We start from the raw sequence: 26,861 nt of genomic DNA, 5'->3' as shown, positions 1-26,861 counted from the left end.
TATTTAGAGAGTATCCAAGAAATATCCCTTCATCTGATTTAGCATCAAATTTTCCTAAGTTATCTTTTCCATTATTAAGTACAAAAAATTTGCATCCAAAAATATGAAGATGGGATATATTAGGTTTTCTTTCATTGAATAACTCATAAGGAGTTTTCTTAAGGATAGGTCTCATTATGGCTCTATTCATAGTATAGAATGCAGTGTTAACAGCTTTTGCCCAAAAATATTTAGGAAGTTTTGAATCATTTAGCATTATTCTTGTTAATTCTTCTAAAGATCTATTCTTCCTTTCTACTACTCCGTTTTGTTGAGGAGTTCTAGGAGCAGCAAAGTTATGTTCAATTCCATTTTCTTCACAAAATAAATCAAAATCTTTATTTTCAAACTCTTTTCCATGATCACTTCTTATGGAGACAATTTTAAGGTTTTTCTTGTTTTGAATTAGTTTAGCAAATTTTCTAAACACACCAAAAGTATCACTTTTATGAGCAAGAAATAAGGTCCAAGTATATCTAGAGAAATCATCCACTATTACAAGACCATAGTAACTTCCACCAAAGCTCATAGTTCTAAATGGTCCAAACAAGTCCATATGTAAAAGTTCTAAGGGTCTAGAGGTTGTGACTATATTCTTTAGTTTAAAAGATACTTTAACTTGTTTTCCCTTTTGGCATCCATCACATGGTTTATTTTTCTCAAATTTAATCTTTGGTAATCCTATTACTAAGTCTTTTGAGATTAATTTATTTAAGTGTTCCATGTTTATGTGAGCTATTCTTTAATGCCATAGCCATGATTCATCTTCTTTACTCATGAGGCATTGAGAATTATTAGAATTATTTTCTAATTTTATTTTATATACATTGTTAACTCTAAATCCTATTATCTTAACATTTTTTATCATTCTTGTGTTTAATTAGACATTTTTGTGAGTCAAAGGACACTGAAAAACCTTTATCACAAAGTTGGCTAACACTTAATAAACTATGTTTAAGACCATCCACAAGTATGACATTTTTTATGGAGGTTGAGAAATTTGTACCAATTTTTCCGATGCCAAGTATTTTTCCTCTGTTGTTGTCTCCATAGGTTACATGTCCACTTCTCTTAGGAGTAAGTTCAATGAATTTGGAAGCATCTCCTGTCAAGTGCTTGGAACATCCACTATCAATGTACCAAGTTTGATTTTTGGAATCCTTCAAGACAAAGATAGGATTGATTTAGGTACCCAAGTTTTCTTTGGGTCCTTATTGTTAGTATTAACAGAAGAACCTTTTGGAATCCAAACTAAATTCTTGAGATTGTTAAAATTCTTTCTAATCTAGCATGTTGATAAATTATGACCTTTCTTACCATAGTAAAAACAAGTTGCGAATGGAAAACTAGTAACTTGTGAGGGTATGCAGAAATTTTTGTATTTCTTTTGTAGTTTTTGAGGATTATATCCTAATCTTGCCTTATCAAATACACATATTTGTTTTCCTAATATTATGTCTAAGTTATTTCTTCCACCTATAAATTGTGCAAGAGTGTTTCTTAGATTACTAATTTCTTCTTTAAATTTATTGCAAGTTAAACATGGATGATTTGTTTTATTAGTATCTAAATTAGTTTTAATCTCTTGTTTTTCATTTTTAGAATTAATTATCTTAATTTTAGTTTTGAGATTATCTAATTCATTATTTAATTTTGAAATCTCGTTTTCGAAATTTGAAATTATTTTCTTATATGATGATACTAATTTTGCAAGTTTAAATGATTCTTTATGTAAATTATTGAATGCATCTTGAAGTTCATCAAATGAGATTGAGATATCATTATTAGAAGATGTTACCTCTTCTTCGCTTTCGTAGTCTTTGGCCATAAGTCCCAAATTTAAAACTTCATTTTCAGATTCACTTGTAGAATCCGTGTCATTTTCTTCCCAAGTGATATAGGCTTTCTTCCCTTTCTTTTCTTTGAAACTTTTCTTGTTAGATTTTTCCATCTTTCTTTTATAAATTGGACATTCTAATCTCAAATGTCCTGGTTGATTACACTCATAGAATTTTGGGGTTGAAGAAGAGTCTTCTCCTTTTCTCTTATTGTTGAAGTTGGATCTTTTTTGGTTTCCTTTGTTTTTGAGGAATTTGTTGAATCTCGTTATAAAGAGGCTGAAATCTTCATCATCTTCTAAATCATCTTCCTCAATATTTTCTTCTTTCTCATCTTCTTCTTGAATAGATGATGATGTTTTGAGTGCTATCCCTTTCGTTCTTTTATCACTTTCCTCATATTGATTTAGTCTCATTAGTTCTATTTCATGTTCTTGAAGTTTTCCAAATAGTGAGGCAAGAGACATGGTTGTCAGATCTTTTGATTCAGCAATTGCAATCACTTTCGGTTGCCATTTCCTACTCAAACATCTCAAAACCTTGTTAATAAGATCTTCGTTAGGAAACACTTTTCCTAGAGATGCAAGATGATTCATTATATGTGTAAATCTCTTTTGCATGTCTTGAATACTTTCATTTTGATTTATTCTAAATAATTCATATTCATGGATGAGAGTGTGTCTCCTAGATCTTTTAACATCATTTGTGCCTTCATGTGTTATTTTTAATGTGTCCCACATTTCTTTTGCATTTTTACAATTTGAAATTCTGAAGTATTCATTTATTCCTAATGCAGAAGTAATTATACTTTTGGCTTTCAAATTGTATTGAACTTTTCTTCTGTCATCATCACTCCAATGATCTTTGGGTAAATCTTTTATTTCATGACCTACTACAATAGTGGGAATGAAAGGACCATTTTAAACAACATCCCATATATTTAAGTTTATGGCTTCTATAAAAATTTGCATCCTAGATTTCCAATAATGATACCTTTCACCATTGAATATACGAGGTCTATTAATAGAGTTTCCTTCGGGAAATAAAAAATTTGATGAGGTCTTTTCAATTCTTGAAGCTTTTAAGTCTTATATAAGAAACTTGCTCTTGATACCACTTGTTAGCCAATAAGCCTCGTATAACTTAAGATGGGGGGGGGGAATTAAGTTATATTAATTTTTCTTCTCTTTTTCAGTTTTTAAAGATGCCTTCTAAAAATTTACTTATTTAAGCAAAATGTATGTAATGATATAAAAATTACTCAACCACAATTAAATAACAAGTAAGTAAAAGTGTAGGGAAGAAGAATTGTAAACTTGATTTTATACTGGTTCGGCCAAACTTGCCTACATCCAGTCCTCAAGTCTCCAACTTGAGATTTCTACTATTCTTCTAGTACTTACAAGACTTGAATCCTCCAACACCTTGGAATACCCTTTCCTAGTGTTGAGATTCAAAAACAACAAGGAGAACAACCCTTTCTCCTTCACAGATCCAATGATCAATATGGAATTACAGTAGAACTCTTCTTTTAAGAGTAGATATCACACCTTTAAAGATCTTAATGAAATCTTAGAATAATGCAAATGAAATTGGCCAAGAAGTTTTTGTAAATGACTTTTTCACAATAGAGTTCGTAACCTTTCTCTAAAAAATTATAGGTATTTATAGACAATTGTTTCTTAGGTTATGTCTTTTCATGAAGAGTTGTAACTCTCTATATTTTTTCAGAAAAGATTCTCTAGTAATCGATTACAAGACTTGGTAATCAATTACAACGGTTTTTAAGTTCAAAATGTTTGAAACGTTGTATCATTTAAATTCAAATTTTGAAGATTCATCTTCTGGTAATCGATTACAATGACTGGTAATCGATTACCAGAACACATTTCCTATTCAAAATTTAAACTTTAAAGTTTCCTTGCTCTGGTAATTGATTACATAAGATGGTAATCGATTACCAGACAAATATTGTTATATTTGTTACATAAACTTTTGATTATAGGAAACTTCTAATTTTCAGTCAAAAATATTTTTGTAAAATCTTTTTGAATACTCTTTTTGTTTTCTTTTCAAATAACTTATTCTTAAATTCAAAAAGATTAAGTTTAGGTTTTCTTGAAATTCTAATTTTAAAGGCCAAGTAAAATTTGCAATACTTTTAAAATTTCATTTTACATATTAAGCTAATTAGTCAAGACTTATCTAGATATTACTTAAAATTTTTCTCCGTGATCAACTTGCTGTATGTTGACCTTTTGTTTTCTACAATTGCTTTGGCATCATCAAAATCTTGTACATATATTCTTCCACGAGAGTAACCTAAACACTCAAACACAAGTCTCTATAGGACTAAGGTAGAGAAACCTTAGAGAGTGTATATCCTATATGTATCCTCTTTATGAGAGTAACCTACACACTCAATCCAAACCTGCCTAGCCAACATTGTAAAGCCTGAAGAGGCTTGTCAAAGAATACTCACTACTAGCCAAAACTGGTTGATAAGAAAATAATAGCATTGGTGAGTGAAGCCGACGGACCAGGAGTGGTCGAGAATACTTGGAGAACCATAAGTGGTTTATGAATACTAGCGCTAGTGAGTGAAGCTGGCGGGCCAGGAGTGGTCGAGAATACTTGGAGAACCAGAAGTGGTTTAAGAATACTAGTGCTGGTGAGTGAAGCTGGCGGGCCAGGAGTTGATGTGAACTTAGAGGGATGGATTCATTTTACGGATCTATCTAAGTTGGAAAACTCATAATTAAGAAATTAAAGGAAAAAAATATGGATTGAGGTAAGAAATGGAAGAACAACACCACAATCCCTAAAGATTGATAAGTTGAGGAAGATTCTCCACTTTGAATTAAGAAATTCAAGGATAAGAATCAAAAGTAGTTCCTAAGAACTTAGAGAGAAAAAATCCTCTCAATTGGAAAAATATCCAAATTCTGAATAAATCATTTTTTCCGCAAATTTTTACAAATGGTTCCTATTTATAAGCTTAGATGGGCAAGATGACATAAATTCCTATTAATTTCCCACTAACACTTAATATCCACTAGAATTGACTCCTCAATAGCCCACTAACTCATTAAATTCCACTAAGCCTAAAACACTAAATGCTAGTCTAGGTAACTTGGAAAGTAGTCTGACTTATTTAATAAAATTAATAAAATGAAAATTACATTAAAAAAATAAGATAATGGACTTATTTAATTATTCAGCCCCAAACTACTTAAATTTTAGCCCATTAATGCTTTTTCTTTATCATATGACTTTGGGCTTGTTAGTCTTCAATTTTACCCTGCTGGATTCACATCATACCCTCCTTCTTTGAGAAGATTCATCCTGAATCTTAAGGCTTTATTTATTTCCTAATTTATTTAATTCACTAACTACTATCGGAACGCAAATGCTTCCTCCTGGGTTGAAGACATCTCGCTTGTATCCATCTCTAGCTTCACCTGTTGGTAAGCTATTAATCATCAACGAAACAAATATAACCTCTTCAAACTCATAACCACAAACGTACTCAATGAATAGGAATTGAATCCCATTCAAGTGGAAACTTTGGAAAATAGTAACTTCAAACAACAAATCAACTCCATTTTCCAGGTGCAAGGTCTCTTGAATTTTATTTTGAAAGGTGGACTGAATGTAAAGGTGCATTAGAAATGATGTTGACATGCTTCTTCAAACAAGAAAACTTGTCCTCATATTCCTATAAATTTGACACATCAAAAGAAGAAAATGTAACGTTAGAGTTGTCATCTTCCTCTCTATGTATCTCATCTTCTACTCTCATCTTCTCTTCTCTTTCTTTTTGTATCTTTATTTTCAATTTTAGTTGATCTTCATGTACAACATCGATTGATAGACATATCAACTTAATCCTTTGTCCACCATGCACAAAACAAATAGAAGGCCGTTCAGGATTTATAATTTTATTATATAGCCATGGCCTCCCTAATAACATATGGCATGTCTCCATGGGGGCAATATCACAAAAAACTTCATCTTCATATTTTCCAATAGAGAATTTAATCTTTGCTTGTCTATTTGTAGTGGGCAGAAATAATTTCTCAACTGCCCTGCTGCTCACAACATTTCTGAAATTGAATTCATCTACTGCAACCAAGAACAGATGGTCGTCAACCAAACATCTTGTATAGTAAATTTCCATTACCATTCCAAACCCAGAGCCGAAGCTCTGATACCAAATGATGTGAACCTAGAGGGATGGATTCATTTTACGAATCTATCTAGGTTGGAAAGCTCATAATTAAGAAATTAAAAGAAAAAAATATGGATTGAGGTAAGAAATGGAAGAACAACGCCACAATCCCTAAAAATTGATAAGTTGAGGAAGATTCACCACTTTGAATTAGGAAATTCAAAGATAAGAATCAAAAGTAGTTCCTAAGAACCTAAAGAGAGGTGGACTACAAGGAATCACTTAAAAACCAAGCCTTTTCAAGTAAGAATCATTAAGCCTTCTTATACCTTTCTTACAAAACAATTTTTGCACAAGTTATGTGTGTGTGTGCACGGCCCCCCTAGTAGGCAAATTGAAGCCTTCTAAACGTAGAAAATAGACAAAGTAAAGACCTTGGCAATTATGCTACAAAAACTATAAAGCATACAAAGGAAAACACTTAAAGCATATACTAGTCGAATTCCTAGGTGAAGGTTTTCAAATCACCTTCCAACTACATGAAGTTTCTACCAAAAATGAAGAGGTTTAAAATGGCCAATTACAACCCAAAATAAAAGAAACAAGGCCCAAATACAAGTGGCCCAAAAGAAATTAAACAAGAATTAAGAGAAAAGAAAATTAGGACTTCAACTCCTCCAATTGGCTTCCTTCACAAAGAAAAAATTTGGTTAGTCCTCTCCAAGTGTTTAAGCACTCCTTTTGATAGTGGAAATCCCTCCAAAGGACTAGGTATAGGTTGGATTTTCTTCTCCACTAAAATCCACCAAAGGTTTGCTAGTTGTCTAAAAATGTTCTTCACCTACACTTAAAATGAAACCAACCCAAGAGCAAGAGTCCAAGAAATAAAAACTGAAAAGGCACAATTAAGGGAAGGATAAACTGAAAGAGAATTGATTGAGACAAAACAAAAGAGGCAAAAAAATGACAAACTAAAATTAAGACACAATTTAAAAAGGAAGCACACAAAAAAGTAGTCTTAGAATGGCACTAGAATGGATTAATTGTTTAGTCCACTTGATTAAGTCCTTTATGAGGTTCAGTCCAGCCACATTTAAAGTCTAAAAAAAATAGGTTCAATAAGGTCTTAAGTCTAACTCCAAAAAGCATAGGTATTGGTCCAAGTCCACAAGTCTAGCAACAAGTCCTTTTTGGTCTAAAATTTTGTTTTTATCTCTTTTTTTTCACGTCACTTTTTTTTTTGTTCTTTGGGTCCAAATTCTTTAATGTTCAGCCCTTTTTGTTGCTTCGGTTTTGCACTTGTGGGAGGATAAAAAAATAGGTCAAATTTTAAGAAAAGGAGAAGGGGACAAGTGGCGGCTTCTTAGAGGGTTTTAGGGAATCTTTTGAGTGGAATTGGTTTTTGAACTTTTAGTACAAGTTGTTTTGCACAATTTTTTCAGCACACCTCTTAGATTATTTTAGGGTTAACAAGCATCAAATATTGACCAAATCAAGTGGAAATGCAAGGAAAAAGTGGGGTGCAATTTAAAGGCATGTGCAAGGAAGCATTTTACACATGGATACTCAAAAATACATGGAACATGCTTGGACTAAATAGCATGCATGAATGACTCCTAAAAGGCTTCTATATGTCACACCCACTTCATGTTATGCATCATAATATTTTTGGTTAATGTAATCATGCAAGGTGTTTGGCATACATACATGGAATTTTTTGTAGACAAAATGGAAACCAAGACTTAGAAAAAACTTGAAAGGATTCAAAAATCAAAAAGCATGTTCATCATGTTCACATGAGACTCAAACCTAAAAATTACAAGCATGGATACCACTTAACAAGGAAACCTAAAACGTTCAAGGAAGGTTCACAAGAAGCATAATATGAACCAAACTGTGAAGCAAAGCATTCGGCCACAACAAGGAATGACAAATAAGGGACAATGACCGAAAAGAAGAAAATAAGCTAGAGGTTACCCTTGATGAACCTTGGCTCTAGATACCACATGATGGAGACCTCCCTTCCATGGATGAAGTTGGCGTCTTGAAGAGGGTCACCTTTGCCCAAGGATCTAGGCTCACCAAGGAAATGAGATAGAGAGACGTTTTAGGCTGGAATAAATTTAGACGTGAAAATGGATGAAAGTGTGAAGTGTTTGGGAGTTTAGTGGGGATGCTCAAAGTAGGTTGGCTCACTCCAAGATGAAGATGGAGGCCACTCTAGGTTTCCTACTCTCCAATGGTGGAGATAGGAGAAGGTTAGACAAATCAAACCTAATGACTAAGGATAAGATGTTAAGGCATGAAATGCTCACTCAAAATCAATATAATCCAAAGTGTGTACAAGGTGCTAGGCTATGGGTATTTATATGAGTGGAAGGCATCTAGGGTTTCATTTGGAGAGTGCATGGTCAAAAATTGAAGGCCAAATGCACACCAAATGAAATCCAAATTAGCCCTAAATGCAACTTGGTGGCCAAGGATGAAATCTTTGGGTTTAGTTAGGCTACATCTAGGTGCATGATAAAACCATGCAACCTTTGCCCTCCACTTGGGCCTAAGCCTTCCTAAGTCCAAAAATAGGTCCAATAATCACCAAAAATGCGTCTAGCCCTTTTCTCACCCTAATCGAATACCTTAGCCCAAAAAATAAAATCCTATGATCTAATGCACCCCAAAATACAAGGGTAAAATGAGAAATACAAGTAAAATAAATCCTGTCTAAGATACCCAAAATACAAGGGTGAAAATGAGAAAATTAAAGATAAGGGTAAAATAGGAATAAAAATAAAGTCTATGCTAGCAAGGCTTAGGAGGATGATCAATATGAGAAACATGTCTTTAGGGGTATTAGCTCCCCTATCCTTTTTCAATCTCTTAGCCATGAGCCTAGTGATGGGTCCCACATGAAGTTCCAAAGATGGTCTTCCATCAATAAGACTCTTCATATTGCAACTATGTCTGACTCAGATCAATGCATTTACTCTTATACTTTCGTTTGGTGCATAAATAGATCTGCACATGACTATAGGATTCTCTTACTCCCTAAGCATCTCGCTTACTGTAACCCCCTCTCCAGATTACATATGCTAATTATAACTAATTATTTATATTATTATGAATAATATGTAGAAAAGATACTTAAAGAAAGGAATTAAATTTATTCAATTAAAGTTTTAGTTATAATAAAAGTCACTAGATATTAAAAACCATCATATAACAACTCAGTAAAATAAAACTCCCCATCCTATGCTCTGGATTTTTGCATCTGACCTTCTAATTGCACATCCAATTTTTCTGCATTATGAGATCTCCAATATCTGGGTTTAAAAATATTTATGGGGTTATACATTTAATTTCATTCACATCTCACACAAACAAATCAGACAAGTGCATAATAAGTTCATACAATTATCAATAACATAACAAATTGTTAAGATTTTTCATTAATAATAGTCCAAATAATGCAATATGATTATGAGAATGAGATGCATATTTTGACTAAAAATATACTTTTAAAATTCATTTTGACTCAATACTCCATGGAGATTTTCCCTTTTGAGTGTTTAGTGAAGCTAGAGCTTAACATCACTCTGTCCAGTGATTCGGCAATGCCCCACTAAACGCGAACAAGTAGACAGTAGTCAGAGTGTTAGTGCACCCGATAGGCTACCACGACACAGAATCAATAAAGACTGGCCATCCATGGGATTGCCCATGCCCAAACACTCCCTAGACCAAAGGTCTATCCCCCAGACCAGAGGTCCCATCTTACCCATTCTGCTCAAACCCCATTACTATCTTCTGGCATTGGTAGCATAAAACAAATATCTTAGTCAGACTTTCACAACCATATCAAGCTCTCTCTCACTTTATCCTTTTCTTTATCCATCTCGTACTGCCAACTGTCCTTAACAGTACCCACTATCACAATTCTCAATCAATCTCTTGCCACCAATGTCTCGGATAGTAAACATAAAGAAAAGAATTAACGTAAAAAGTATCATTTCAAAATTACAAAACTTGTTCTCTTTCTATCAAATATCCTTGGTACAAAATTCATTTCTCAAATATTTATTTTTTTGAAATTCTTTTCTTTTCCCCCTAAAAATCTTTTGACTCAAAAATGACATTATGCAATATGAAATATGAATCACTATTAATCTATCACTTCAAAAATTATTCTCAATCAAACTCTTCAAATACAATTTAAACAATTTCAATAAAAACATTCGACCATAAACAATCAACCACTTCAAGATTCGACCTTAAAGCATCAAATTTATCAAAAGTACAATAGAAAACCATATCAACTAACCTAAGGTTCCATGCATCAAAACTTATAAGTAAAAATTAATATTTATTATACAACTATATAGACATGAATAAAATTAAACATCTAACCCATACCTATTTCTCCAAGCTTGCTAGTTTTTTCCTAATTTCTTTGATTTCTTCTTCTCCTACTTCTTTTCTTCCTCTTATATTCTTCCTTTCTTCCTTTTTTTGTTTGAAATTTTAGTTGTTTACTCCTTGGTTGTGGAAAAGATAGAGTATTTTTTTGGGTGTTTCTTTGGCATTGGTTTATGTCTAGTTGTTAAGGGTTGTTGGTGAGCTTTTTGGTGTGTGGTTTCTCCTATTTATACTAGTCTCCACCTTCATTCTCCAATCTTCTAGATGTGTAGATATTTCTTGATATTTCCTAAGATATTTTAATAACATAGTGATTATGTGTCCATTTTGTAGATATTTATAGGACTTTCTAGAATTTCCTTGAATTATTTAAGTATCTTAATGATTAAGTTTCCAATTTATTTAATAATTTGGTGATGAGATGTCCACTTTCTAGAATTTTGTAGAGTTATTTAGTTATCTTAATGATTAAGTTTTCAATTCATTTTAATAACATGGTGATTATGTGTCCCTTTTCTTTTGTAGAAATTTATAGAACATCCTAGAATTTTGTAGAATTATTAAATATCTTAATGGTTAAGTATCTAATCAATTTTAGATTTCTATTATGTAGAATTTTATAGAACTTTCTTGAATTATTTAAATATCTTAATAGTTAAGCTTCCAACCCATTTAATTATTTGGTAACTAGATATCTACTTTGAAGAGTTTTGTAGAACTTTCTAGAACATTGTAGAATTATTAAAGTATCTTAAAAATTAATTATAATTTTCAGATACTAATATCATAATTAGAATCTTGACCATTAAAAATATAAACTTTTGTCTCTTGATCCTCTCCTAATTATGTTAATTAATATTAATTAAATAAATTAGGATTTTGCTTATGTGTCATAATTTCATTGGTTGAGACTTGTATTTTTTATTTCAACTAACTATAGATTTTTATGAATTATTCCAAGCATACTATATCGATGATAAAATTATTATATCTTTTTGAACATTTTTCCATAATTTTCTAGCTTAAGGTTTTAGTAGAATAAGTTTTTTCTTGTTAAATCCTTAGAGAATTTCTATAAATTTTAATTTAGATATTTTCTCTCTTAACTATATTTATTCTTAATCTACACTCAATAAATTATTATTTAAGTTATTGATTACTTAAATTTTCTTAAATTGAGTTCCTCATATTTTACAACATTTTCTCAACGCTGTCCGAGAAACAGTCAAATTAGATAATAAAATACATATTATTGAATTTAGAAAATTTGGTTAAATAATGCTACATAAATTTCATTCATAGTAACTTACGTAATATTTAATATATATAATAATTTTCAGAAACTTATAGATAAATAGTTACAAAATTTAGGATGTTACAATTTTTCCCTACTTATCAATAAATTTCGTCCTCGAAATTTCTACCACATTCTATATAAATAGGTGAGAGTACTCTACTTTCATTTTCTCCTTGAGTTTTCAAATGTTGTTATCTCATGTGTCATTCTAGATAACCTTAACTAGTGATATATATTTCTTTCCATTCTTAGACACCTAATCCTTCTACCCTCAATCTTAATAGGGTTTGGTTCAATTGTTGGGTTTTTTATTTATTTATTTTTTATTTTTTTTATCTACATATGATTAGGTTCTATGACATGTGTCAGATCTAAGATATATTGTCTTAATTATGACTCATGGAACATCTCATGAAAGGTGATAAGACTGCCTGATAGGTGATATTTCCAACTCGACGCAGAATTTGGTAGGGTCTACTATATTTAGGGGTAAATTTATTAGATTTTATAGAAATTCCAACTCTAGTGATAGGTGACTTTGAAAAATACACGAACTCCTTCTTGAAATTCGAAAGGTTTTCTCCTTTTATCAACATAACTTTTCTATCGAGTCTATGCAAATTTTCATTTTCTCCTAAATTATTCTTACCTTATTTGTGGTTTGTTGGCTCACATATCGCCTTATAAATTATCACCATCCTAACACCAAACTAAAGGTGTTCTACATTTACATCCATGGAATGCTTCATCAGGATCTTAAACTTATACTACAATGATAACATTATTATATGTAATTTCTACTAAAGGTAAATTTTCTTCCCATGCAACTGAATTTTTCTTCTAATACTCTAGCTCTCAAAAGATCTTTGAATGATTGAATAGTCCTTTCTGTTTGTCCATCCATTTAAGGTTGATAGATTGAACTATTCTGTAATTTACTTCCTAGAGCTTTCTGGAATTCCCTCCAAAATTTGGATACAAACCTAGGATCCTTATTCGATACAATGTTAGTAGGTATTTCATGTAACATCACAATTTCTTTTATGTAAAATTGTGTTGATCTTTCTAGGTAATGCCTAATATATACCATTATACAATGTGCACTCTTAGTTAATTTATCCATAATTTCCCAAATAGAGTCACAACTCCTAGAGGTTTTAGATAAACCTACTACAAAATCCATAAATACAATATCTTACTTCCATATTAGGATCTTCAATGGTTGCAACATGTTAGATGGTTTCTTATGCTCAATCTTAGCTTTCTAACATATTAATCAATGTGCCACATATTCTGCAATGCCCCTTCTTCATTCTAGGACACCTAAACATCTCTTTCAAGTCTGTATGGACTTTAGTAGCTCTTAGATGAATAATTTACTCATACGTCTTACCTCCAAAAATAAATCTTTTGATTCAATATCATTAAGGATACAAATTCTACTACTAGATCTTATGATATTTTTCATTTCTAAATTAAAATCTCCAACCTTATCTATTCCTATCAATATTTTCCTCTCTTGTATAAATTCACCTTTCTATTGTATATCCTTAATTTCCTCTAAGAACCCATTATTTATAGAATCATTCCAAATATCATTTTATTTTATCCTTTTCCCTAATAGTATACTAATTCAAGTATCCAAATATCAATTCCGTTTCTTTTTTCATCATAGCTGAAACATGAATGACTTTTCTATCCAAAGGATTGACTAATACCTTGGCCATTCCTCGATGAAATAATAATTGAAAATCATAATCCTTTATAAATTTCATCAACCTTATTTGTCTCATATTCAACTCCTCCTGATCAAATTAACATTTTAACTATTACAGTCACTATCAAATTTAGATCCATAAATAATGTCTCCAAATCTTTATAGTGGCTAATTCTAAATCATGGGTATAATAACTTATCTCATGTGGCCTTAAATAATTGAACACGTAAGCTACCATTTTCTTATTCTACATTGATACCCAACCTAACCCCTAATACTTCATAAGGTTAATTTGAATCCTATTCAATATAACACTTGAAAAACAATCCCACTTCTTGACTCCAAATAAAAAGGTGAAATTTTCCTAGTCAATTATGTTAAAGGTCTTACTATACTTGAAAATCCTTCAATGGATCCTAAAGTATCCGATTAAAGCTAGAAAACTTCTAATCTCAAGTACAATTTTAGGTTTCTCCACTTGCATACCAACTTCCACTTTTGAAGGATTTACACTTATTCTTTCCTTTGAAATATCATGTCCTAAAAATTTTACTTCCTCCAACCAAAATTCACACTTACACAATTTTGCTGATGATTGTTTATTCCTTGACACTTGCAAAACTATCCTTAAATGAATTTCTTATTCTTCTTTACTTTTAGAATATAGTAATGATCTATAAATACAACTATACATTTATTTAAGTATGGTCTAAACACTCTATTCATATAATTTAGAAAGTTTATGAGACCGTTAGTCACCCCAAAGGCATCACTTGATATTCATAATGTCCATATATTGCCCTCAATGCAATCTTTAGAATATCCTCTATCCTAACTCTTATTTGATGATATATATCTTGATCTTAAATATATTTTAGAAATATAGTAGATCCTTTAACTTGATCCATTAAATAATTTATTCTAGGAAAATGGTACTTATTATTTATTGTTACCTTATTTAATTATCTATATTCTATACATAATGTATATCTTCCATGTTTCTAACAAATCTAAGGATCCCCCTACAGATACACTTGGTCTAATACATTGTTTCTACAATTCTTGTAATTGTTTCTTAAGTTTGACTAATTCTAATGGTAATGTTTTGAAAGGCTCTATTGAAATAGGCCTGTTACAAGGCCTTAAATCTATACTAAATTCTATTTCCCTTTCAAGAAGTAGACCAAGATCATCATCCAAAAAATTGAGGTCTTAGAAATACAATTTATTAGTCAAAAGACCTTTCCCACACTTCCAACATTTATACTTTTATGCAATCCTATCCATATGTTCCACTATTTTGCATTTATCCATGAAGTTACAACCTTTCTAATCTCATCTCTAAGTCCTTTCTTATTTTTTTTTCTCCCTCAAAGGTGAGGTGCAAATATCTAGATTATTTTTACCAGTGACTCAAACTTAGTAGCAAATTCCAAATTTCCATAAGCTTATTGAATTTCACCTCCTTTAAATTTCTAACACTAGTAGTAAAATACTTCTCCATAAAGTTTAAATATATCCTAGGCAATGATTTCTCTTTTTTTCTCCAACATCCTCTAGGTAACTTTCCACCAAACTTTAGCATCTCCTTAAAGCTAAAACCTAGTATGATAAAATCTCCATTTACCAAGACATTCCATAGCTATGAATAAATCCTTCAATATCTAAATCCAGTCTTCATCTCTTTCCAATTCAAATTCTCCTATAACTTAAAGTAGATCATTTTTCTTAAAGTTGACTAATATGGTTCCATCCACTAGAATTTACTATTTGACTAAAACTTACGCCAATTCTCATATAAATTGTGCCATGAACTATTTCTCTAAATCAATATAGTAACCTAAATATCACGTCTAGGTGTCCTTTCTTCCTAGATTTACTATCTCCCTTTGGTTAAACTAATTGGACAACTAATATTACAATTTCCTAAGAATATAGTATAAAACGAATTCAACCAACTTTCAAACAAATTCAATCATTCTCAAATAATTTTAAACAATTCTCCAAAGAACTTGAAAATCTTATAACCTAATGGACCTACACTCACAAGCCCTAAAGATGCATAACCAGAGCTCTGATACCAACTAATGTAACCCCCTCTCCAGATTACATATGCTAATTATAACTAATTATTTATATTATTATGAATAATATGTAGAAAAGATACTTAAAGAAATGAATTAAATTTATTCAATTAAATTTTTAGTTAATAAAAGTCACTAGATATTACAAGCCATCATATAACAACTCAGTAAAATAAAACTCCCCATCCTATGCTCTGGATTTTTGCATCTGACCTTCTAATTGCACATCCAATTTTTCTGCATTATGAGATCTCCAATATCTGGGTTTAAAAATATTTATGGGGTTAGACATTTAATTTCATTCACATCTCACACAAACAAATCAGACAAGTGCATAATAAGTTCATACAATTATCAATACACATAACAAATTGATAAGATTTTTCATTAATAATAGTCCAAATAATGCAATATGATTATGAGAATGAGATGCAGATTTTGACTAAAAACATATTTTTAAAAATCATTTTGACTCAATACACCATGGAGATTTTCCCTTTTGAGTGTTTAGTGAAGCTAGAGTTTAACATCACTCTGTCCAGTGATTCGGCAATGCCCCACTAAACGCGAACAAGTAGACAGTAGTCAGAGTGTTAGTGCACCCGACAGGCAACCACGACACAGAATCAATAAAGACTGGCCATCTATGGGATTGCCCATGCCCAAACACTCCCTAGACCAAAGGTCTATCCCCCAGACCAGAGGTCCCATCTTACCCATTCTACTCAAACCCCATTACTATCTTCTGGCATTGGTAGCATAAAACAAATATCTTAGTCAGACTTTCACAACCATATCAAGCTCTCTCTCACTTTATCCTTTTCTTTATCCATCTCGTACTGCCAACTGTCCTTAACAGTACCCACTATCACAATTCTCAATCAATCTCTTGCCACCAATGTCTCGGATAGTAAACATAAAGAAAAGAATTAACGTAAAAAGTATCATTTCAAAATTACAAAACTTGTTCTTTTTCTATCAAATATCCTTGGTACAAAATTCATTTCTCAAATATTTATTTTTTTGAAATTCTTTTCTTTTCCCCCTAAAAATCTTTTGACTCAAAAATGACATTATGCAATATGCAATATGAATCACTATTAATCTATCACTTCAAAAATTATTCTCAATCAAACTCTTCAAATACAATTCAAACAATTTCAATAAAAACATTCGACCATAAACAATCAACCACTTCAAGATTCGACCTTAAAGCATCAAATTTATCAAAAGTACAATAGAAAACCATATCAACTAACCTAAGGTTCCATGCATCAAAACTTATAAGTAAAAATTAATATTTATTATACAACTATATAGACATGAATAAAATTAAACATCTAACCCATACCTATTTCTCCAAGCTTGCTAGTTTTTTCCTAATTTCTTTGATTTCTTCTTCTCCTACTTCTTTTCTTCCTCTTATATTCTTCCTTTCTTCCTTTTTTTGTTTGAAATTTTAGTTGTTTACTCCTTGTTTTACTCCTTGGTTGTGGAAAAGATAGAGTATTTTTTTGGGTGTTTCTTTGGCATTGGTTTATGTCTAGTTGTTAAGGGTTGTTGGTGAGCTTTTTGGTGTGTGGTTTCTCCTATTTATACTAGTCTCCACCTCCATTCTCCAATCTTCTAGATGTGTAGATATTTCTTGATATTTCCTAAGAAATTTTAATAACATAGTGATTAGGTGTCCATTTTGTAGATATTTATAGGACTTTCTAGAATTTCCTTGAATTATTTAAGTATCTTAATGATTAAGTTTCCAATTTATTTAATAATTTGGTGATGAGATGTCCACTTTCTAGAATTTTGTAGAGTTATTTAGTTATCTTAATGATTAAGTTTTCAATTCATTTTAATCACATGGTGATTATGTGTCCCTTTTCTTTTGTAGAAATTTATAGAACATCCTAGAATTTTGTAGAATTATTAAATATCTTAATGGTTAAGTATCTAATCAATTTTAGATTTCTATTATGTAGAATTTTATAGAACTTTCTTGAATTATTTAAATATCTTAATAGTTAAGCTTCCAACCCATTTAATTATTTGGTAACTAGATATCTACTTTGAAGAGTTTTGTAGAACTTTCTAGAACATTGTAGAATTATTAAAGTATCTTAAAAATTAATTATCATTTTCAGATACTAATATCATAATTAGAATCTTGACCATTAAAAATATAAACTTTTGTCTCTTGATCCTCTCCTAATTATGTTAATTAATATTAATTAAATAAATTAGGATTTTGCTTATGTGTCATAATTTCATTGGTTGAGACTTGTATTTTTTATTTCAACTAACTATACATTTTTATTAATTATTCCAAGCATACTATATCGATGATAAAATTATTATATCCTTTTGAACATTTTTCCATAATTTTCTAGCATAAGGTTTTAGCAGAATAATTTTTTTCTTGTTAAATCCTTAGAGAATTTCTATAAATTTTAATTTAGAGATTTTCTCTCTTAACTATATTTATTCTTAATCTACACTCAATAAATTATTATTTAAGTTATTGATTACTTAAATTTTCTTAAATTGAGTTCCTCATATTTTACAACATTTTCTCAACACTGTCCGAGAAATAGTCAAATTAGATAATAAAATTCATGTTATTGAATTTAGAAAATTTGGTTAAATAATGCTACATAAATTTCATTCACAGTAACTTACATAATATTTAATATATATAATAATTTGCAGAAACTTATAGATAAATAGTTAGAAAATTTAAGATGTTACACTTACTATATAAATTCCTCTAATGCTTAATAACCTTAGAAACTCAGCCATCTTGATGGCAAAAAAAAAAAAATGATGATAATAAGTTTTTAGTGTACACCTGCTATGTACGTACGCTACTCAACTCAATCAAGGTTAACTAAGGATATATAGTTCATGCAAAGTTTTCATCTTTATAAACATAATGCTTTGTTAAAAGGTTTTAATATTCATGCACAAATCAAAACATTACAGTTTGGCTATAGTAATTAATCTTGATAATTAATCTGGCATATATTTCTTTTTGATGATTACAAAGGGGGAGAAATAGAAAATAATTGATCAGTTTATCGGACTCGGTTAAGAGACAATCTAGTAAGGGGGAGTGCATAAACTAAGGGGGAGAAATCAAATGAACTTGCAAATACTTCTGATGTAGTGTATCTGAAACCATTTGATCAATTATATTTGTCATCATTAAAAAGGGGGAGATTGTTAAGTCAGACGAAGATGAAAACAATTCCCATCAAGGTTTTTGAATGTGACAAATATAATACATGTTGTTATTTCTAACAAGTGTGTTAGTGTTTCAAATATAAGTACAGGCAAGTTGATACGCATATACACCAGAACCAAGAGATATGAGCTAAGCACTGGATAAAGGCTGACCAAATGAAGGGAATATATCATACGAAGACACCCACAAACACAGACACAAAAGAAATAAAGAACAGGACACGAGCAACCAAGATGAAGGGAAAAAGCTAACAAAACATCAGAAGAGGAGATCAAACAATCAAATGATCAAACGAAATCAAGCCTAACATAAGAAGGAAAATAATGAAGCCTCAGATGATACAAGACCATGGACGATGGACAAAACTAAGTCAAAGCATCCTAGACAGAGTCAAGAGCTTGCACAGCTGACCAGACGGAGATTCAAATACATAGACGAAAACCAAGAATGCTGGACAAAGCTAAGTCTAAACAGGACACGAGCAACCCAGATGAAGGGCAAAATCTAACAAGACGACATATGAGGAGATCAAACGATCAAACAAAATCAAGCCCAATACAAGAAGGAAAATAATGAAGCCTTAGATGATACAAGACCATGGATGCTGGACAAAGCTAAGTCAAAGCACCCTAGATGAAGTCAAGAGCTTGCATAGCTGATGGAATCACACTAAGGGCAAGAAGACCAAGAAGTGATATTTTGAAAGAGGTAAGAGGAATGGGTTAGTTTAGAAAACCTAAGAGGAGTGGGCCTACTTTTGGGCCTTAGCTCCTACGTTTTTATTAGCATAAAATTTATTTCTATTTTTCCCTCACCTTTAAATTTCCCATTTTCACCCTTGTATTTTGGGTATCTTAGATATAGGATTTATTTTCTTTTGTATTTCCCATTTTACCCTTATATTATGGGGTTTCTTAGTCATAGGATTTATTTTCTTTTGTATTTCCCATTTTACCCTTGTATTATGGGGTGCTTTAGATAATAGGTTTTTAATTTTGGGCTAAGGTATTTAATTAGGGAGCTAGACATATTTTTGGTGGTGTTTGGACCTATTTTTGGACTTAGAAAGGCTTAGGCCCAAGTGGAGGGCAAAGGTTGCATGGTTTTATCATGCACCTAGATGTAGCCTAACTAAACCCAAAGATTCCATCCTTGGCCACCAAGTTGCATCTAGGGTTAATTTGGGTTTCATTTGGTGTGCATTTAGCATTGTAAATTTTGGCCAATGCAACCCTAGATTCCTCCCACTCCTATAAATACCCTAGGCACCACACCTTGTGAATACTTTGGATATTGAATATAAAGAGAGCCTTTTGTGCCTTTATATCTTTCCTTAGTCACCCTTGGCTATTTTTGGCCAAACCCTACCATCTCCACCTTGAGAGAAAAAGACCTAGAAGTGGTCTTCATCATCATGAAGTGAGCCAACCCTAGAGTACCCTCCTCAAGCATTTCATCAAACACCTTCTACCCAACCTCCACATTTCCATTTTTGCCCTATTCCTCCATTAAAAACACCCCTTGAGGAACTTTGATCCAAGGAATTCAAGCATCCCTTGCCATTGTTCAACATTCCTTCTTCAATGGAAGCAAGGATGCCATCATATGGTATCTAGAGCCTTGGTTCTTCAAGGGTAACTTTTCCATCTTTAGTATTTTCGGTCATGTCATTTGTGTCGCCTTGAATGTCTAAATTGTTGTTCCTTGCTAGGGTTCCTACCATTTTTTCTTTAAAATTAAGTTGCTGGAAATTTTTGGGCTGCATGATATAATGATGTTTTTCATTTTATAATCCATATGGTTTTGTCATAAGCTTGTTTCCTTTGAACTACCTTGAGAGAAATTCTAAGTTTTTATGCTTAGCCTTTGAAATGAACAAAAAATGACATGCATGCCACTTGTTTGATAAAATGTCCGTGAGTCCTTGATGTGTTTTAGAGAGTCAATCATGCATGATAATTAGTTCTAGCATGTTCTACATTCCTAAAATATCATGTTTGATTAATTTCTTTGCACATACTTGCTTTAAAATTTTCGGCTACTTTGTGTATTCCTTGGTGCACTTAACATGCCTATGTATTTTTTGATGTTTTGAGTATGAAAATGACTTTTATGTGCCAATTCTTGTTGCTGGACATTGCACATTAAAAACTTTAAGAAAACACTCAAAAACTTGTCTCTTTAAGCCATTGTAAGTTGCTAAGAGGATACTCCAAGGACTTACTCATCAAACTAACAAACAGAAGTGTAAAACCCAAGCAAAGGAGAACTATAAAATTAAAAAAAAAAGGAGTATTGGCTGGACTTGTGGACCTTAAAATCGTGACCTAGTCAAGTGTCAAAAGGAACAAAAGAAACAAAATCAAAAGAATCAAAGACAAAAGAACAAGGGAACCTTTGCTAGACTTGTTGAGTTTGGACCCAAAATTTTCATACCTTGGCACTTGGAGTTAATCTTGGACCATTGGACAATGCTTATTTACCTTATGAGACATTTAATCAAACACCTTAAGTGCATTATTTTCTTTTAAGCCTACTTGTTGAATTCTATTCTAGTGTCATTCTAGGACTTACTATTTTGTGTGCTTGCCTTTTGTTAATGTGCCTTAATTTTAGTTTTTGAGTCTTTCTTTCTACTCTTAAGTTTGTCTCAACAAATCCGCTTGAGTTTAGCCTTTTTAATTGTTCCTTTTTAGTTTTCTTCCTTGGCCTCTTGTACTCTTGGGTTGTGTTTTCTTCTTGACCTAGGTGAGGAAAGCTTCTAAACACCACACACTTTCTTGGTGGATTGAGTGGAGGGGCTGTCCGATTTGAGTTTAAGGAACTTTGGAGGATTACACCAAATCAAAGAGTGCAAACTCCATTGAAAGGCTAACCTTGGGTGTTCATTGTGAAGGGGTGGAGATTTGAAGACTTGGAGTCTTAAAATTTTCGGTTCTTACTTGTTTTTTCTTGATTAAATTTTTTGGCCTTTTTATTTTGGGCCTTTGCTTCCATTCATTTTGGGTTGTAATTGGCCATTTTTAACCTCTTCAATTTGGTAGTAATTTCGTGTAGTTTGAAGGTGATTTGAAAACCTTCACCTAGGAATTCGACTAGTATATATTTTAAGTTGCTTTCCTTTGCTTGTTTTAAAGATTTTGGTAGTATAATTGCTTAGGTCTTTTTTTTGTCTAAATTTTCGTTTAGAAGGCTTTCTTTTTCCTACTAGGGGGGCCATGCACACACACACAAGTATTGTGAAAAAATTGTTTTGTGAGAGAAGTTTGAAAAGACTTAGTGATTTTTACTTGAAAAGGCTTGGTTTTTAAGTGATTCTTAGTAGTCCACCTCCCTTGATAGTTCACTTTGTACACTTAGGCCTTTTCATACCAATCTTGCATCATGAAAACCTTTTTGTGGAAACCTTTTTATCACTCATTCTTTGTGAAAACCTTTTTACCAACCTTTTGAAAACAAATTTGTGAAAACCTTTTCTTGATCAAAGATGAGTGATCATTCTAGTGTACATGGTAATAATTCTTGTAGTACTAGGTTTAGTGTTAGAGATGAGATTAGAGAGTTAAAAGAGTACATAAGAAAAAAAGAAGAGGAACACATAAAAAGAGAGGAAGAAATTAGAAAAAGGGAAAAAGAAAATGCTAGGAATAAGGAGGAAACAAAACAATTACTTGCAAAATTAGTTGAGGGGAGAGAAACTAGTGGATCCAAACCTAGGGTTGTCCCAACTAGGTATCAAAAATCCAAAGAGGTTAGAATCCCTAAGAGTATGCATGAGGAAGAAAATACAAAAAGAGAGGAAGAACTTAGAAGAAAAGAAAAATAAAAGAAAGAAAAAAAGAAGAAAAGTATAGAGAGGGTTAAAGAGTGGTTAGAACAAGAAAAACAACAACCAACACTCTTAGAGAAAAGTAAGGAGGATAATGTTTCTTCCAAAGGGCTTATGCTTGAGGAGAGTCAATTTACCATTGAAAATGATTTAAAAAAGACTCTTTTCATTCATCAAGACCTTAACTTTTTTTCTCACGTTGCCACTAGTCATGAAGTGGAGATTCAAAAACAAATCCTTTTTAAAGAAAAAGAATCTCAACTTCAAGATTTAGTGAAGAAGTGGACTTCACTTAGTCCAACTTCTTGTGCTACTTCCTTGGTGGTGCCCAAGCAAGATAAGCCTTCTTTCTTTAAGACTCTTTTTACTTTAGTTCTCTTCATAAAGCACCCAACTTTTGGTTTATATGGTTTGTTGGATACATCTCATGGTGTTGTATCTTCTATTTTTGATCTTGAAGGAAGTTCACACTTATTTGAACTTAACTTAGTTACTTCCCTACAAGACAAACTTAGATTATATGAGTTTTCTAGACTCCTCTTAACACCTTTTTTCTCATATGTATCTAACAAATTATGAAATACAAAGTTGTTTAGGTAATTTTTTAGTTAAATTTTATTTATTTTCCAATACATACCTAGGTCACTACGTTAGGTACCTCCAACAGGATATTTTAGTTTGTAAGACTAATGCATTAGTGTGCTATAGTTTTAGTCTTTTTTAACTTTTTAGGCTTTAGTTATACACCTAGACTTCATCATAGGGAGGATCCTATCCTTAGCATTAGGGAGTCTAGTCCTTTTAGTTTAGAAAGTCTTTTTAGCATTTTTAGTGGAACTTCTCTTAGGATGCACTTTCCATCTATATCATATACTATTGCCTCTCATGCTTATTTCTATGTTTTTGTTGGTCATGACGAAGAACCTCATGATTTGAGGTCAAATCCTTTTCAAGAGGGAGCCAATGATGGAATCACACTAAAGCCAAGAAGACCAAGAGGTGATATTTTGAAAGAGGCAAGAGGAATGGGTTAGTTTTGAAAACCTAAGAGGAGTGGGCCTACTTTTGGGCCTTAGCTCCTACGTTTTTATTAGCATAAAATTTATTCCTACTTTGGCCTTATCTTTAAATTTTCCATTTTCACCCTTTTATTTTGCGTATCTTAGACATAGGATTTATTTTCTTTTGTATTTCCCATTTTACCCTTGTATTATGTGGTTTCTTAGTCATAGGATTTATTTTCTTTTGTATTTCCCATTTTACCCTTGTATTATGGGGTGCTTTAGATCATAGGTTTTTAATTTTGGGCTAAGGTATTTAATTAGGGAGCTAGACATATTTTTGGTGGTGTTTGGGCCTATTTTTGGATTTAGAAAGGTTTAGGCCCAAGTGGAGGGCAAAGGTTGGGTGGTTTTATCATGCACCTAGATGTAGCCTAACTAAACCCAAAGATTCCATCCTTGGCCACCAAGTTGCATCTAGGGTTAATTTGGGTTTCATTTGGTGTGCATTTGGCATTGTAAATTTTGGCCAATGCAACCCTAGATGCCTCCCACTCCTATAAATACCCTAGGCACCACAACTTGTAAATACTTTGGATATTGAATATAAAGAGAGCCTTTTGTGCCTTTATATCTTTCCTTAGTCACCCTTGGCTATTTTTGGCCAAACCCTACCATCTCCACCTTGAGAGAAAAAAACCTAGAAGTGCCTTCATCATCATGAAGTGAGCCAACCCTAGAGTACCCTCGTTAAGCATTTCCTCAAACACCTTTTACCCAACCTCCACACTTCCATTTCCACCCCACTCCTCCATTAAAAACACCCCTTGAGGAACTTTGATCCAAGGAGTTCAAACATCCCTTGCCATTGTTCAACATTCCTTCTTCAATGGAAGCAAGGATGCCATCAATAGCTGACTAGACAGAGATTCAAATAAACAGACAGAAACCAAGAAGGCTGGACTGTATCTAAAGACACAACGAGACAAACTACCTAGCACCCACACTCTTAGAAGAACACATGATGTCATCAAAATAAAAGAAGCGCTTATCCACATATCAAAGTTGCGTGTGTTAGAGCAAGGACACCTACCAGTTAGCTAAGGACAACGCCTCTGTAGCAGCAATATTAGGAAGTACAAAGATATCTTAATGCTAGTCAGAAAATCAAACATACAGTACAAAAGATCTTGTGAAGCACAAATTCAACAATCAAACATTTAATGCAAAACCAAAGGCATTAAATGCATCAATGCCTGAAGATTGTACAAACTAGATGAAAGAATCAAATGATGGCTAGTCAAGCATAAAAACGAAGTTTGCTCACGGATGGAAGAGGACTACCACTAGAATGAGACACTGATGTATCAGACAAAGCCTATGAGGAATAGTCAAAGCAAGACATGAATCAGACAAGTCGAGACAGATAAAGCAAGTGATGTAGGATACCGAGCATCAAGAGATGAGTAATTGGAACACAAATATGCACCAGATGATCACAAAATATCCAGAAAAAATTGTGTCAAGTGCAACTGCTCTAAAGAACAGATCAGATGAGGCATATGTCTATGGACAGGAAAAAGTCAATTGTACATCAAGACCAAGATCAGCACAGACTGAAACAAACCATATAAGACCAGACGAAGACCACTACACAAGCACTTATCTAGCCTCAAAAGATTACTCAAAGTGTTACCGACGATCACAAAAGTGTTCTTAACGTAATAGAAGAAGAAACAAAGAAGAAGAAAAGAACGTAAAAGTAGAGCATGCATGTGTTAGAAAAAGTGCATTACTTTTTTAGAAAAGGACAACGACTATATTATTGCATGACCAGAAAAAGATAAATAACTTCTAGGTCTCAGATAAAGTCAAACACTGCTGGCAATATGACAAAAAATAATACACGCAATGTCTAAGAACAGGAAGCAACATTTAATGCAAGACCAAATGCATTAAATGAAAGGATCAAACCAGTCATGAACGACTACATAAGCTTCAACGAACATATGCAACAGAAAATTTTTACAAGCCTATAAGTATGCAATAACATCAAATCAGAAAATGTTGGCAAGAAGTAACAAAGGAATAATCATAGGCTTTGCCCTGGGGTTGTGATTAAGAAATGTGATATCAAGCCCACAAGACAGAGAGTCCAGAGATGAGCGGTGATAGTCATATGTACAATGTAATATTGTATTTGTATCTCTATAGACTAAGGTTTTGAAATGTCAGTTATGAACGAACCTTAGTGAGTGTTGTAAACGTATGCATCCTCTCCATTAGAGTAACCCAAACACTCAAACACAAGTCTCTGTAGGACTAAGTTAGAGAAACCTTAAAGAGTGTAGATCCTATATGTATCCTCTCTGTGAGAGTAACCTACACACTCCATCCAAACTTGCCTAGCCAACATTGTAAAGCTTAAAGAGGCTAGGAAAAGAATACTTGTAAAGCCCGAAGGGGCTTGTCAAAGAATACTCATTGTTAGCCAGAAGTGGCTGATAAGAAAATACTAGCGTTGGTGAGTGAAGCTGATGGGCCAGGTGTGGTCGAGAATACTTGGAGAACTAGAAGTGGTTTAGAATACTAGTGCTGGTGAGTGAAGCTGGCGGGCCAGGAGTGGTCGAGAATACTTGGAGAACTAGAAGTGGTTTAAGAATACTAGCGCTGGTGAGTGAAGCTGGCGAGCCAAGAGTGGTCGAGAATACTTGGAGAACCAGAAATGGTTTAAGAATACTAGCGCTAGGGAGTGAAGCTGGCGGGCTAGGAGTGGTCGAGAATACTTGGAGAACCAGAAGTGGTTTAAGAATACTAGCATTGGTAAGTGAAGCCGACGGGCCAGGAGTGGTTGAGAATACTTGTGTATTAAATTGCATATCTAGTGGAACCCAATTGAAGGAGACTGGGCGTAGATCAGTTGAGAGAACTAGTATAAAATGATTGCATTACTCTTAATGTTTAACTAGGAACAAATCTTCCTTACTGAGTAAATCTTTGTGAAAAACTTCGTCCAATATTTACATACAGTTAAAACCACTTTTCAGACGAAGATGCAAGTTCTTTTAATATATATATTACATTGAAAAGTTTTATCTACTGCTTGTCCTTAAACAAAACTATCTTGAAAAGGAAAATGTAAGAATTTCAATGATTATCATTATGAAACATTTTCCTTAGCAGACGATAAACCCTTCGACGCATTGACCTTATGTTAAACAAATTCTACAT

The 26,861-nt window shown here is 32.5% G+C and overlaps 1 long non-coding RNA gene across 1 annotated transcript; it reads right to left on the bottom strand.

The window, feature by feature from the left end:
• Positions 1 to 2,713: 2,713 nt before the first annotated feature.
• On the bottom strand, positions 2,714 to 18,357 carry LOC145958980 (uncharacterized). The gene is made up of 3 exons (XR_014434576.1): positions 16,911 to 18,357; positions 10,459 to 15,819; positions 2,714 to 9,368 (listed from the first exon to the last, which is right to left on the bottom strand). It is a non-coding gene; the product is annotated as an uncharacterized LOC145958980 (long non-coding RNA).
• Between the last annotated feature and the right edge of the window lie 8,504 nt (positions 18,358 to 26,861).

Source organism: Cajanus cajan, chromosome 6 (assembly GCF_000230855.2).
Source record: "Cajanus cajan strain Asha chromosome 6, NIPB_CcT2T_4, whole genome shotgun sequence".
NCBI lineage: Eukaryota > Viridiplantae > Streptophyta > Magnoliopsida > Fabales > Fabaceae > Cajanus > Cajanus cajan.
This window is presented reverse-complemented; position numbering and strand designations above follow the sequence as displayed.